Raw genomic sequence first — 13,031 nt, 5'->3', positions numbered from 1 at the left:
TCAGAGATCAGTGCACAAGAATAAGCGTGCCGCGATTTCTCCACCCACGGCAGGTGCTACGTCATTTTTTTTAGCAGCACGGTCGTGTTGTGTTGGAAATGGGTGCGGATGCGTCATGCTTCTTTAGTTGCTTCTCTTTTCCCAGCTCCCAACAGCAGGAACAACCTCCAAAGGCTCAACACAGGAACAGGCACCTTTTGGCAGGTCAGAACTTCCCACATGGAGGTTCAGGGGAGCTGGTGGTGCAGTCTGTGTGTCCCTGAGACTAGACTTCAGAACAGGAGGAGATCTTTTTTAAGAAGGATACACAGCACACAGCAAAGTCTGTGTCCTCTCCTTGGCAGAAACAGCCACTTCAGGCCAACCCCAGACAGCACACAGCAAAGGAGCAGTACTTCTCCTTCAGCTTTCCCAGCTTTTCTCCTTGGCATAGGTTGCTCTTGAGTCCAGAATTATTCTAATGTTCTGGGCCCCAATATTTATACTCAATTTCTATTTGTTCTCGTGTGGCAGAAAGTCTTTGTGCTCAATCCAAACCAGTTCTACCCTCCCTGGTCCAACTTCCTGGCAGGAGTTGGAAACAGCATTGTGTAAGGCAGACCAGGACCATTCAGGTGCAAGGAAATCTCCTCCTCATACTCCAAATGCAGTCCAGAACTACTGAGCCCAGCCCTGACTCATCCAGGAAAGGCAGGACATACCTCAACCATCCCAGAGTGTGTCTGAAGAGAATGCACATCCCCAGCCCCTGTCACTCCAAAGCCAGTCAGCCAATCCACAAAACAGCAGAGGCACACAGGATGGCTAAGCAAGAAAATACCCACTTCCTAAAAGTGGTATTTTCAAACACACAATATAAAAATCATCTTTACTAAAAGATGCATTTTTATATACTGAGTTCAGGCATACTAAACTCCATCTTTCTATCTAGTTCCAATGGGAAGTTATACTTATAAGATGGTATAAATAAACGTCCATTCTATCCTAGCGGGACAGATAGCCTTTCAATAGTAAAAAAACTAAATACCTTGTATTTCACTGTCAGGACATGTCAAACACATCAGAACATGTTCTACCTTTCATATACACTGCACCCTGCCCACAGGGGTACCTCGGGCCTACCTTAGGGGTCACTCACATGTAATAAAAGGGAAGGTTAGGGCCTAGCAAGTGGGTGCACTTGCCAGGTCGACATGGCAGTAGAGACTGTGCGTGGACACTGCAGTGGCAGGTCTGAAAACCTTTTGCAAGGCTGCTTGTATGGGTGGCACAATCAGTGCTGCAGCCCTGCTAGCCAGAAACCGGTCCTTGGATGCTTGATTCCGGTCCAGGAAAGACATGGCTTGGCAGTTCGGGCTGGACTGTTCCCATGAGGCACAGGGTCAAGGCTGATTTGCATATGGCCATCTCTGACCTGGGGTGGTGTGGAGTGCAAAAAAACGATGGATTTAGGCCCAGATCTCTTTACTAGGGTGAATGTATGACATTGCTCTGCATTCTGTCCATCAATTGTTGTTTTTGCAGCAGCCCTGCTAGAAGCATTTGATTAACAGGCCTTGAGCACACACAGTGCACCGTACTAGGGACTTATAAGTAAATCAAATAAGCCAATCATGGAAACACCAATCCATAATAACAATTTACACAGAGAGCATATGCACTTTAGCCCTGATCAGCAGTGATAACGAGTCCAGAGTCTTAAAACCAACAAAAACAGAATAAAAAACAGGAGGCCAAAAAGAAAAAAGTCTTGGGGGTAAATCTGCTGAAAAAGTCAGTTCTAACACAGACTCTTACAGGGCTCCGTGGTTTAAGAGGAATGTCACATACTGACGCTAGTGACATAAAATGGCTTCTGTCTCACCTTTTTAGCCTTGACACTTCCTGCTTCCCCTTTAGTGACAATCAAGCTTCCTGGATTCTCAGTGCCTTCTTTCCCTCTGTACCCCTTTCAGATATTCCCAGCCTCATTTGTCTCCAAAGCTTCTTTATGCTTCCTGCATGGTCTATTGACACTGCGCCTACATGCTAAACACTCCTCAGATGTTTCTCTGCTAATAAACATGGGCTTGGTTTCACAGTTTTAAGCTTTCCTTCAAAACCAGCCTGTCCCTCAACCCCAGTCCCATTTCGATTTCAACTCTTTGGTTGCACAGCTGTGCTAAATGTCTTTGAGACCATCATTAAAAACCTTAGGGGCATATTACCAAGCAATAGCGATAATTATCGCTATTGCTTGGTTAGAGACAAAAATGTATCGCCGACCTGCGGCGATTTTTATCGCAGATAAACCTTGGTATTACCAAGGTTTATCGCAAATGCGATAAAAATCGGCCGCAATGCATGAATATCGCTGAAAAGTCAGCGATATTCATGCATTACCGAGCTAATGCTCTTAGCCATGTTATCCACCTCCTATTGGATAACATGGCTAAGAACTGCTCAGGGCAGGTTTTAGCTTTTGGAGATATTCGCGCTTAGCGCGAATATCTCCAAAAGTTGGTAATAGGAGATAGCGATGTTAGCGACTGTTTCCAGTCGCTAACATCTTGGCACGCCCACTTTGCATGTCATTAGTGATAAATTTCTCTGACATGCAAAGTGGGGCCCAAGATGGTCGCTATCTCCTACTAGCTGTCGCTAACTGGTGGTAGCGACAGCTAGGTAATAGGGAGATAATTTTATCTCCGCTTTCTTGGCTTTTAAAGTCAAAAAAGCTGAGATAAACCCCCTTGATAATATGCCCCTTAGTTTTTGCAGGTTTCTACAAAGAACAGGTGTCACAATCAGGTTCATCAGCTCTGATGCCCCCAGAGCTTCCTCTGGAGTCCTTTCAGTGTCCTGATTTGGGCTTCCCCAATATGTTTCTGCTGTAATAGGAGGTTCAGGGCGCCCTTTTCAAGGTATACGTTTTGTGCATTGCCCACATATGTTTCCACACAGGGAGAGCTTACTCCCATTAATATGACTAAATTGTGAAGATACAGAGGTAGAATTGATTAATTCTACAAGCTTATTTAATGCTGATCTTTAAAATCTAATATCTTAAGAGGCTTTTTTACAAGCCCCTCGCGTCTCTGGTGCGTCACTTTTAATATGGGAAAAAGTGACGTACCGGCAGCACAAGGGGTTGTAAATAGGCCCCTAAATATTTAGATCTGATCTAAATGAACGGGGCCATTTGATTTGTTGAGTGTCTCCTTTGGTCATTTATTTAAAGTATATATATATATATATAGTGTGTACCTAGGAGTCTTTACAACTAACAATTGAAACAATGGAAGTTACATAAGGAACTATAAGGAGATAGCATAGAGTTCCATCTGGAATGTATAGTCTGAAGAGGTGTATTTTAAGTCTTTCCTCAACGGAAAAAGGTTAGGGTTTAGCCTTATGCGCTTTGGAATAGAGTTCATCAGTTTGGGAGCTAGGCAAGAGAATTTCTGCAATGATGATTTGGCTTTTTCTTGATCTTGGGTATTTCCAGAGTTAGGCAATGTCTGTCTCTTGTTTCCCGTTGGCCACCTGTGAGTTTGAGGGAGCGGAGAGGCATCACGGCTCACTCGAGGTTTTGCCTGTTGTGAGTCATGGACCCTCCCCACACTCAACAGTGGTAATAAATATCATATTGCACTCTGTATATCTGACATACATACATATTTGTGCAAAGTGTTATATGCTATTTTTTAGCAATGCCTTTATATGTTACGTTTATGTGTTTGTATTGCACACAATGCAGTGTTATAGAACCCCTTTTCCACAGGGAACCGTGAAATATGGAAAATATGAGTTTCATTTTCATAATGACAGTGCTCAAACCATTCTGCAGGGCTTTATGTTTGTCCGGGCAACTAGGACTGTGTGGCAATGGAGCAATAGTTTATGTGTCAAGATTATTTAAATTATACAGCAAAACGTCTAATTATGCGCCACACACTCTGGCAGTATTATTTTCATCATTTGGAGGTTAAAAAACATTTTTGTGAAATCTTTAAATTATGTGGCGAATGCTATAAAACCAAAATTATTTATAAATGTTGCAGACACAGAATCGCATAAATCAACAGACCGTCACTGTTGTTATTGTTTAGCAACAATTTTTCATGAAAGGTGAACAGAACCTAGCTTCAAGCAGTACCGCAAAGTTAGTTGCCCTTTGAAGAAAACTACTTTTTCAAGTAAAGTGCCCCAGAATAAACATGTAACGTAAAAAACTATGAAACAGGTAACATGCCTAGTATGGTCCTATATTGATATCTTGAGGTTCTAATAATGTTTTCAAAGACATCGGCCTTTAACTTCATGGTTTATGATGACATCAAAACTGGACCTATTACAAAGTTACATGTTGTGAATTCTCTCACTTTCTAAACAAACACACACACAAATGTGCTCATGACGTCACATATTACATAATTCATGACATGGTCAGTGACATCACTGATGACATCTCAAATGACATCCCTGATAACATCATCCAGTGACTGCGTGTTTCTGAAAATTTTAAATATGTTTTATATATAATCCAAGGTGTATTGAAGAATGAGCGGGTGTATAAGTGTCTGGATGGAGGACTTAGTAGGTGCGTGACATACGGTACAAGTGAGAATGTGTGTCTTACTGAATGCATGGGTTAGTAACTAAACTGTGCGAATGTCTGTATCAGTCTGTCTGTTGTTGTGCAAGCTGCTGCATGGGTTGGTCAGTAGCTACATGAGTATCTATATAGGTTATTGATAGGTTGTCTGAGTATTTGTTTGGGAGATTGAGTGTGTGTGTGGGTGGGTGGGAGGTGTGACTGTGCATAGATGTGTGAGTGGTTTATTCACTGGGTGTATGGGTTCAAGAGTGCATGTGGAAACATCTGTATGGGCTCGTGAGTGTGTGTATGGGTGCGTTGCTGAGTGAATGCATGTCTCAATGGTACATGTCCAAGTAACTATATATGTAAAAGGCAGTGTATGTGAGAGTTGAAGTATATAAATGACTCTACATGATAGTCAGTGATTGTGAGACTGGCTGTATGGATAAGTGTGTACTTGTATCACTGATTATATAAGAGAGTGAGTATGCATTAGTATCTGTATGAATAAGTAAGGTGGTGTATGTATAATTGTATAGGTGAGTAAATGGGAGTGTGATTGATTCTTAGCTTGACTGACTAGGTGTGTGAGTAACTGCATGGATGAGTAGCAGTGTGTGAGTGTCTGTACAGCTGTATGAGTGCATATGATAGTGTTGTATTGATGAGTGACTGCATGATGAGTGATTGTATGGATGAATGAGTGGATGTGTGTGTAGAACTAGGAATCAGGGAGTGTGTGTATGTAGTAACTGGTATTGTTGTGTCAATGATTTAGAAAATGGGAGTCTGTATTTTACAGTGGGTATATCAAAGATTATATTAGAGTGTGAGGAGGTGCATCAGATTTTCACGTGGATGATGTCATCAGTGATGTCACTGACCATGTCATAAATTATGTAATATGTTAATTTCTATGGTTTTGTAAGAGTGAAATATCCAGCTAACTATAACATCCCTGAAACCTATGGTTTTTTCAGTGAATTTCTAAGGTTTTTTAAATGCTAATTTCTAACTATACCGTAAGTGAAACCTATGTTTTTTTCAGTGAATTTCAATGGTTTTTTAAATGCTAATTTCTAACTATGACATCCCTATTAAGTCCCCTTGAATCCTGAAGGTCCCTGGTGGCCAAGTAACCCACCAGGTACATCCAGTAAGCGCCACAGACCTGTGTTTCAGAGAGGTGTTCTGAGGCCACGTCCCTTTTACACCACGCTGCAAACGCGGCTTCTGGCGCACTGCTGCTCAAAGGATGAAGTCCACTGGTGTCTAGAGGTCCTCAGGACACAAGCTGACCTCATCGCCCCACCAGCAGTGCACCAAAAGCTGCATTTGTAGAGTGGTGTAAAAATGGGCATGGACTCGGAGCACCTCCCAGCAACACAGCCCTGTGGGATTTACAAGAGGTACCTGGTGGACTAGTTGGCCCCCAGGGTCCCTCAGGATTGAAGGGGAATTAATCTCCCAACTTAAAACGCGCCACAGGGTGCGTTTGCACTGTGGTGCAGGGAGAGGGGCGGGGACTGATGTGACAAGTGTGCAACGCGCTCTGTGGGGCGTTTTAAGAAGGGGGGCGATTACATCTCCTTGAATCCTGAGGGTCCCTGAGGGCCAACTATCCCACCAGCTACCTCCAGTAAGCGCCACAGAGCTGCGTTACAGAGTAGTATAAAAAGGGGGAGTGGCCTTAGACCACCACTCTGCAATGCAGCTCCCTGGCCCTTACTGGAGGTACCTGGTGGGCTAGTTGGCCCCCAGGGACCACCAGAATTGAAGGGGAATTAATTCTCCAATTTAAAACGCGTTTGCAGAGGGTTGCTGGGAGGGGGGCGGGGCCTCCAGCACGATGCCAGTGTTTTAAAAAAATTTTTTTTAGAAGTGGGACTGCGTGGCCCCCTTTCTTTTTCCTTTTTTTGGGCCCTGGGGACCCCATATCCCAGGGCCTGACTCCTTTTAAAAAATAAAAATAATCTGAACGGGCCAATTTCAGCCCCTGGGACCCCATCCCCCGGGGCATGGCCACATATAATTATTTTTTTAAGGAGGGGGGCTTCATGACCCCCCTCCTGAGGCCTCTATTGGCCCCGGGGACCCCATCCCGAGAGCTGGCCTTTATTTTTTTTGGGGGGAGGGGGCTGCATGGCCCTCCTCCCGGGCCACTTCTAGCCCCGGGGACCCCATCCTCTGGGGCCAGCCCTATCTGTTGCGGACCGTGGGAGGAGGTAGCGGTCCCTGGAGCGTGTGGGGGGGCTTGAGCCCCCCAAACAGGTTAAATAATTTTCAAAAATAGAAGCCCCGGGGGTTGTGATCCCTGGGGCTGCGGGAGGGCTTCATGCCCTCCTGCATATTACAATCATAGCCCCGGGGAAGTGGCGGTCCCCGGGGCTGCGGGGGCCCTCGCAGGCCCTGCTAATATTTTTTGTCAATGACCTGGGACCTGGCCCACCAGGGGTCCTCATTAAAATGAAGCTTGATGCTCGTGCTCGGGAGGGGTCGCGACTCCACCGCGTCCCTAGATATCAAAACATATTCTTTTTCTAATGTCTCTGGAACTACTGAAAGGATTTACACCATTTAACAAAAAAGGACTCTTTCTGAAACAAGACCTACCTTTTTGCCAAATTTGGTGTAATTCCGTTCAGCAGTTCGGGCTGCAGCTGTGTCTAAAGTTTCCTATGGAAAATTACATGGGGAAAACACGTTTTGAGACCCCCTTTTTTGTCAGCCCCCGTTTGTCGAATCACCCCATAACTTTCAAGACAGGAGCTGACCGGAGCAGGCCACTTGTTTTGAAAATTTCGCGAGGATTCGTCAATCGGCGCCAAAGATATTGAGAAAACTAAAAATGCTTTTCCAGTAGGTAGCTATAGTTAGGACCTAGTTTTCATAGGAAAAGCATTTTTGTTTTGCCAATTACTTTGGCGCCTTTTGATGAATCCTCACAAAACTTTAAAAACTACATTGCCACTCACTTCAGCTGCTGTTTGAACGTTTTGGGGTGATCCGTCAAGCGTGGCTCGAGAAAAAGGGGGGTCCTAAAAGGCATTTTTCCCATCCAATTTGCCATCGGGACATTTGCCGCAGCTACAGCCCAAACTGCTGAACGGAATTACATCAAATTTGGCAAAAAGATGTATGTTGGTCCAGAGAAATGTTTTTTTCTGATAGAGTGTAAATCTGTTCAGTAGTTTTGGAAATATTAAGGGAAATCCAAATTTGTATATATAAGGATGCGTGCATCCTCCTCAGATTTGCATATCCATGCACCAACAGCAATTATGTGATGTGATTGGCTGGTCGCAACCGGAGAGCAAAGTTGCAGCTGCCATTTCATTCATCGAGACCCGATTCCAGGAGGGGAAAATAAAGTTAAAAAGTGATAGAAGGTGTCAGGGTAGAGGTACCCTGACCCCATGCAACTAATAGAGTGGTCTGTGATGGAACCCTCATGGTTATGAAGCTGATAAAAAAACTTGTATTATTTACTACATCAGGAGTTGCAGAACCTCCCCGGATCCTCCCCAGATCCTCACAGATTTGGGTGGATCTGGAGAGGATTCGGGGATTCAGAGCCCAATTTAAAAAAAAAACATACCCTCACTCACAGATCCACACACCTACCCACACGCTCACACATCCTTTTACACACCCACAAAATCACCCACACACCCACTCACATACCCACAAAACCACTCACACTGCCACTCACAAACCTTTCAGACACTTATATTACCACTTATACACCCACACACACATACAGTCATTCGCACACCCACTCATGCAGCCACTCACACACACATTCACATACCCTCAAAATGACTCACACCCCCACACACAGACCTACACAGCTTTTACAAACCCTCTTTCACACCCACACTCCCATACATCAACTCACACACTCACTGGCAGACCATCAAAACCACTCACACACCCGCTCACAGACTCGCACAGTTTTTACACACCAACTTACACCCCCACAACCCCTCACATACCCATACAGCAATTCAAACACCCACTCACAGACCCTCAAAACCACTCACACACCTACTCACAGACCCACACAGATTCCACACACCCACATAACCACTCTTGCAGCCACTCATACACCCATACAACCACTCCCACACCCACACCCACTCACAGAGCCACAAACCACTCACAAACCCCCTCACACATCCAGGTTGCAGGGACTTTATAGTTAGGAAATAGCTTTAAAAAAACATAGAAATTCTCTGGAAAAAACAAAGGTTACAGGGACGTTATAGTTAGGTTCAGATTTTACTTGAACATACCATTGAAATTCAGCAGTTATAGTTAGAGTAGTAGGTAACTCTAACTTGCGCCATCACCATGCACTGCTAATTACTCCACATATTTCAACAGTCATGACATCTTCTTTGACTTCCTTGATAATATCATTGCAACATATGCTGTTAATGTATTGATGAGAAAGCTGTGTATGCTGGGACCACAAGTTATAAATACCTTAGGGCACGAGTTAGTTACTTGAGTTAACGCTAACTATAACTGCTGAATTTCAATGGTTTTGTAGGAGTGATATCTGAGCCTAACTATAACGTACCTACTGGTGGTCACCAATAGGTAGTTATAGTTAGGACCTAGTTTCCATAAGAAAAGCATTTTTTGATTTGGCAATAACTTCAAACCAGGAAGTGTTGGCAGGCATCATGTGACTCGCTTAAACCGATTCACAAGAAAAAACATTTAAAAAACAATAAAGGGGCAGGATAGAAACACCCTAACCCCCTAGGTTATAAGTTAGACACACAAAAATTACAGTGTTTTGAAAATCAAAAATGTATATTTAAAAACAAAATAGTAAATAGTAGAAATGTTTAACAAATATCATACTATACATTTAAATTGCAAAATCTATTGTATAATCTTTTAAAAAGCATTTCCCTCAATTTTGTATTGATTCTTATGTAGTAAAATGTATTTTTTTTATTTCTACAGCCAAGCCTCACGTATGTGGTTGAACATCAGTTTCTACAGTTTACATTTTGAAGAAGCTTTGCAAAAAAGAAGAATGGATGTTCATATCGGGTTACTGCTTTTAGCGGTCCATTTTTGACCACAGCTGTACTTTTGGATTCCTATACCTGGCAACTTCGGAAAAAAAAAAATTTCAGCACTTTTTGTAATCAACATGGATTGTTTTTTGACAACAAAGATTTTTCAAGAAAAATATGTTTTGGAAACATTGCGGAATATGGCATGCTGGTACTGGTTTTGGTTGGCATGTCTTACGTTGTGGAAAATTGAAAAGCAGTGAATTCGTCAAGTCCTAGAAGGATTGTTAGAGATTTGCAGCCTCTTGGTGACAGGTGGTGTTAAAGAGGTGAAAAAAGAAGACATCAGTAGGTTGGAACCCCAAAAATTCCTACATTTAGTTTTTAAAAAAAACTGCAAAAACCCTATTGAATTGTGTTGTTCTTTAAAAACCGGCAAGTAATGTTGAAGCTATATAGGTATTTTTAGTAATGTAAAATGCACGCAAGACTGTCCAGGTAGTCTGAAGCCACCATCAATTAAAACTGTTGCATTTTGGCCAATAGTCTTTTTAGACATATCTTTATGTTTTTTTGAAACCAGTAGATTCAGGTAACCTGACAGTGACTTCGTAATTCTCATTTCTTGGAAACTTTGTTCCTTCTTGAAAATTTCCGGGAAATGATAGAGGTGAGAGTGATGTTTTCCAATTGCTTTATTAAAGGAATTGTGCCATCCCTCAATGGCATTGTTAATTTTTGCATCTCCCTACAAACAGGTCTCGTAGAAGTACCACCATTCAATTGAGTATATTGGCTTCCTCCTCCGACCTGCTTATATGGCCAATCCAGGTGTCTTCAAAGAAATTTAGTAGAGGGGTCAATTTTCTATCATTTTGGATAAAGAAATCTGATTCTGAAAATGAACTGTAGAATTCTTCTACACTGTCAGGAGGCACAAAGGTTAATGCGGTTAGTTTACATAATTCAAGAGTGGTTATGCTCTGTTGTACTAAGGGTCTGATTCCAACCTTTGCGGTTGGACCGCCAAGCTGCAGAGTCGTGGTCGGGAGAAAACCACCACGCCGGTGGCATCCCGACCGCTGCTTTCTGAGTTGACTGCTTGGACTGCAGTGTGCTAGTGGCGGTCTTGCAGCGGCGGCATGCTTTGGCTAACAGAGTGAGTTTTAGAGGCAATGTCGGCACGCTGCAACACTTGCACTGTTGTGCCTGCATTGTTACCATGCACCGTGTCGTGCATGGCACACAGTGCACGCACAACAGTGCAGGCATAAGAAGGGCGCAAAATGTGCCAGCAGCCACAAAGCCCAGTGGGCGAAAACGGCCGAGGGCCCTGTTTGGGGGCCCTGTCCCTGCCTTTCCGCTAACCCACAATCCCCACCATGAAAAGGTCGGCGGAAAGGCAGATTGGAATAGGCAGGTTGTGCCGGCATCAGCATTGCCTCTAATCCCTGCCGCTTTCCACACCGCCGTGGGATCCAGGTTCTTGGCTGATGCAGCGGTCTTCTGTCGGTCCAACTGCCAAGGTCAGAATCGGGAGGTCGGACCACAAAGGTCGCCGCGGATATGCTGCCACCACGGGTGCGATAATTAGGTGCAGTCTGCTCCAGAGTAACTGCTCTGCCTATGCAATGGGGTAAGTAATACTGCACTAACCTCTAATAATTCCTGGTCTCAGTTATCTTTCTCCTTACATTAAAGATAACCACAGTACTTTAAAGGCCTGTTTCCGCACCTTGATTCTACATAGAACACTTGGTGAGAAGATGGCATTTTGTTGAGGCCTGCAAAAAGAAAAGAAAATAGAAAAGGTGTATTAATTACATTTCAGTGTTTTTATATTGATATGTGTTCATTTTTTTTCATGTAGGGAGAAAAAATGTACAAGTTATTACTTTTTGCCTGAGGGGAAAAATGGAAAAAGTTAATTTCTTTTGAAAGGATACGTTTTTGTACTTTGAAAACTACAGTTGCCTAGGGAAAAAAATGTGTTCGTTTTTTGCTCAAGAACTCAGAGTTAAATCTTGTGTTTACCTTGGGGTATTCTTGTTTTGAATGATGTGGTGGTTTAGATGGTTGTTTAACTTTGGTCACGTAGTGTAATTTTTCTGGGACAGTCTTTTCTAAAGGATGAATGAAAAATGTTTTTAAGTGACATTTCTTATAAGGTGTATGTGCTTAAAATTTCATTGTTACATGACAATATAATTACTGTTCTTACTTTGAAAAATCAGCTTGTTGTGGGTTTGAGAAGGTGCTCTGTTTTTAACAATGGAAGGCGGTGAGAAGGATTGATGTTCTGTGGAGGGTAAAAAAATGTTTCTTTACTTTGAAAAGGTTTGTAAATTCACACTTAAATGTTACCTCCTCTAGGATTTTCCACTATTTCAGAAGATTCCCCCCAAAGTGTTACCATTTGCATTTTACATTTAAACTCACTTTCCGTCGCCTACCCTGAGGGATGTCCCCAGTGGAGTTAGACTAGAAAACTTGACCCCCAAACACTGTCCAGGACCTACCCTGAGGGATGCCCCAGCAGAGTTACTATAGAAAATTAGCCCCCCAGCCACTGACCAGCGCCTACCCTGAGGGAAGCTCCTAGCAGAGTTAGAATAGTAAATTAGCCACCAATCACTGTCCAGCAATTATCCTGAGGGATGCCCCCAAATGTGGTAGAATATAAAATTAACCCAACAGCCACTGACAACTCCTACCCTGAGAGATGGCCCCAGCGGAGTTAGATTTGGAAATTAGCCCCTTAGCTACTGTCCAGTACCTGCCCTGAAGGACACCCCTGGTGGAGTTAGGATAGTTAATTAAACCCCCTGTCACTGTCTAGCACCTGACCTGAGGGACGCCCCCAGAGGAGTTAGAATAGTAAATTAGCCCCCCATTCACTGTCCAGCAACTACCCTGAGGGATGCACCCAGCAGAGTTTGAAAAAAAAGAGCCCCCCAGCCACAGACCAGCACTTACCCTGAGTGATACCTCAGTTGAGTAAGATTAGAAAATTAACCCCTAGTCACTGACCAGCACCTGCCCAATATTGTTTTAGTTTTTATTATGATTTAATTTTTTGCTTAATTAATTTGCTGGTAAGAAATACCAATTTTAAACTTACAATGTCACAACAGCTTTTTTTGTACAAATAATGAGCATAGTTTTGCAGGAAAACATGTATGAAGAGGGTATTGTGATCTGTGAGAAAAATGACATATTTTGGTATTGTGAAGGGTTAATGTTGTGGCGATTTGTCACCTACCAAAATGCTAGCACGAGCCCTGAGGGACACTCCAAGCATAATTATAAAACTAAATTAGCTCCCTTGTCACTGTCCCGCACCTGGTGAGGGATTCCCCCAGCTGAGTTAGTGTGAGGAAGAGCAAGGTATATTAACCATGGAACCCCTTTAC

This window comes from Lissotriton helveticus, chromosome 11 (genome assembly GCF_964261635.1).
Source record: "Lissotriton helveticus chromosome 11, aLisHel1.1, whole genome shotgun sequence".
NCBI lineage: Eukaryota > Metazoa > Chordata > Amphibia > Caudata > Salamandridae > Lissotriton > Lissotriton helveticus.
Note: the sequence above shows the minus strand (reverse complement) of the source record.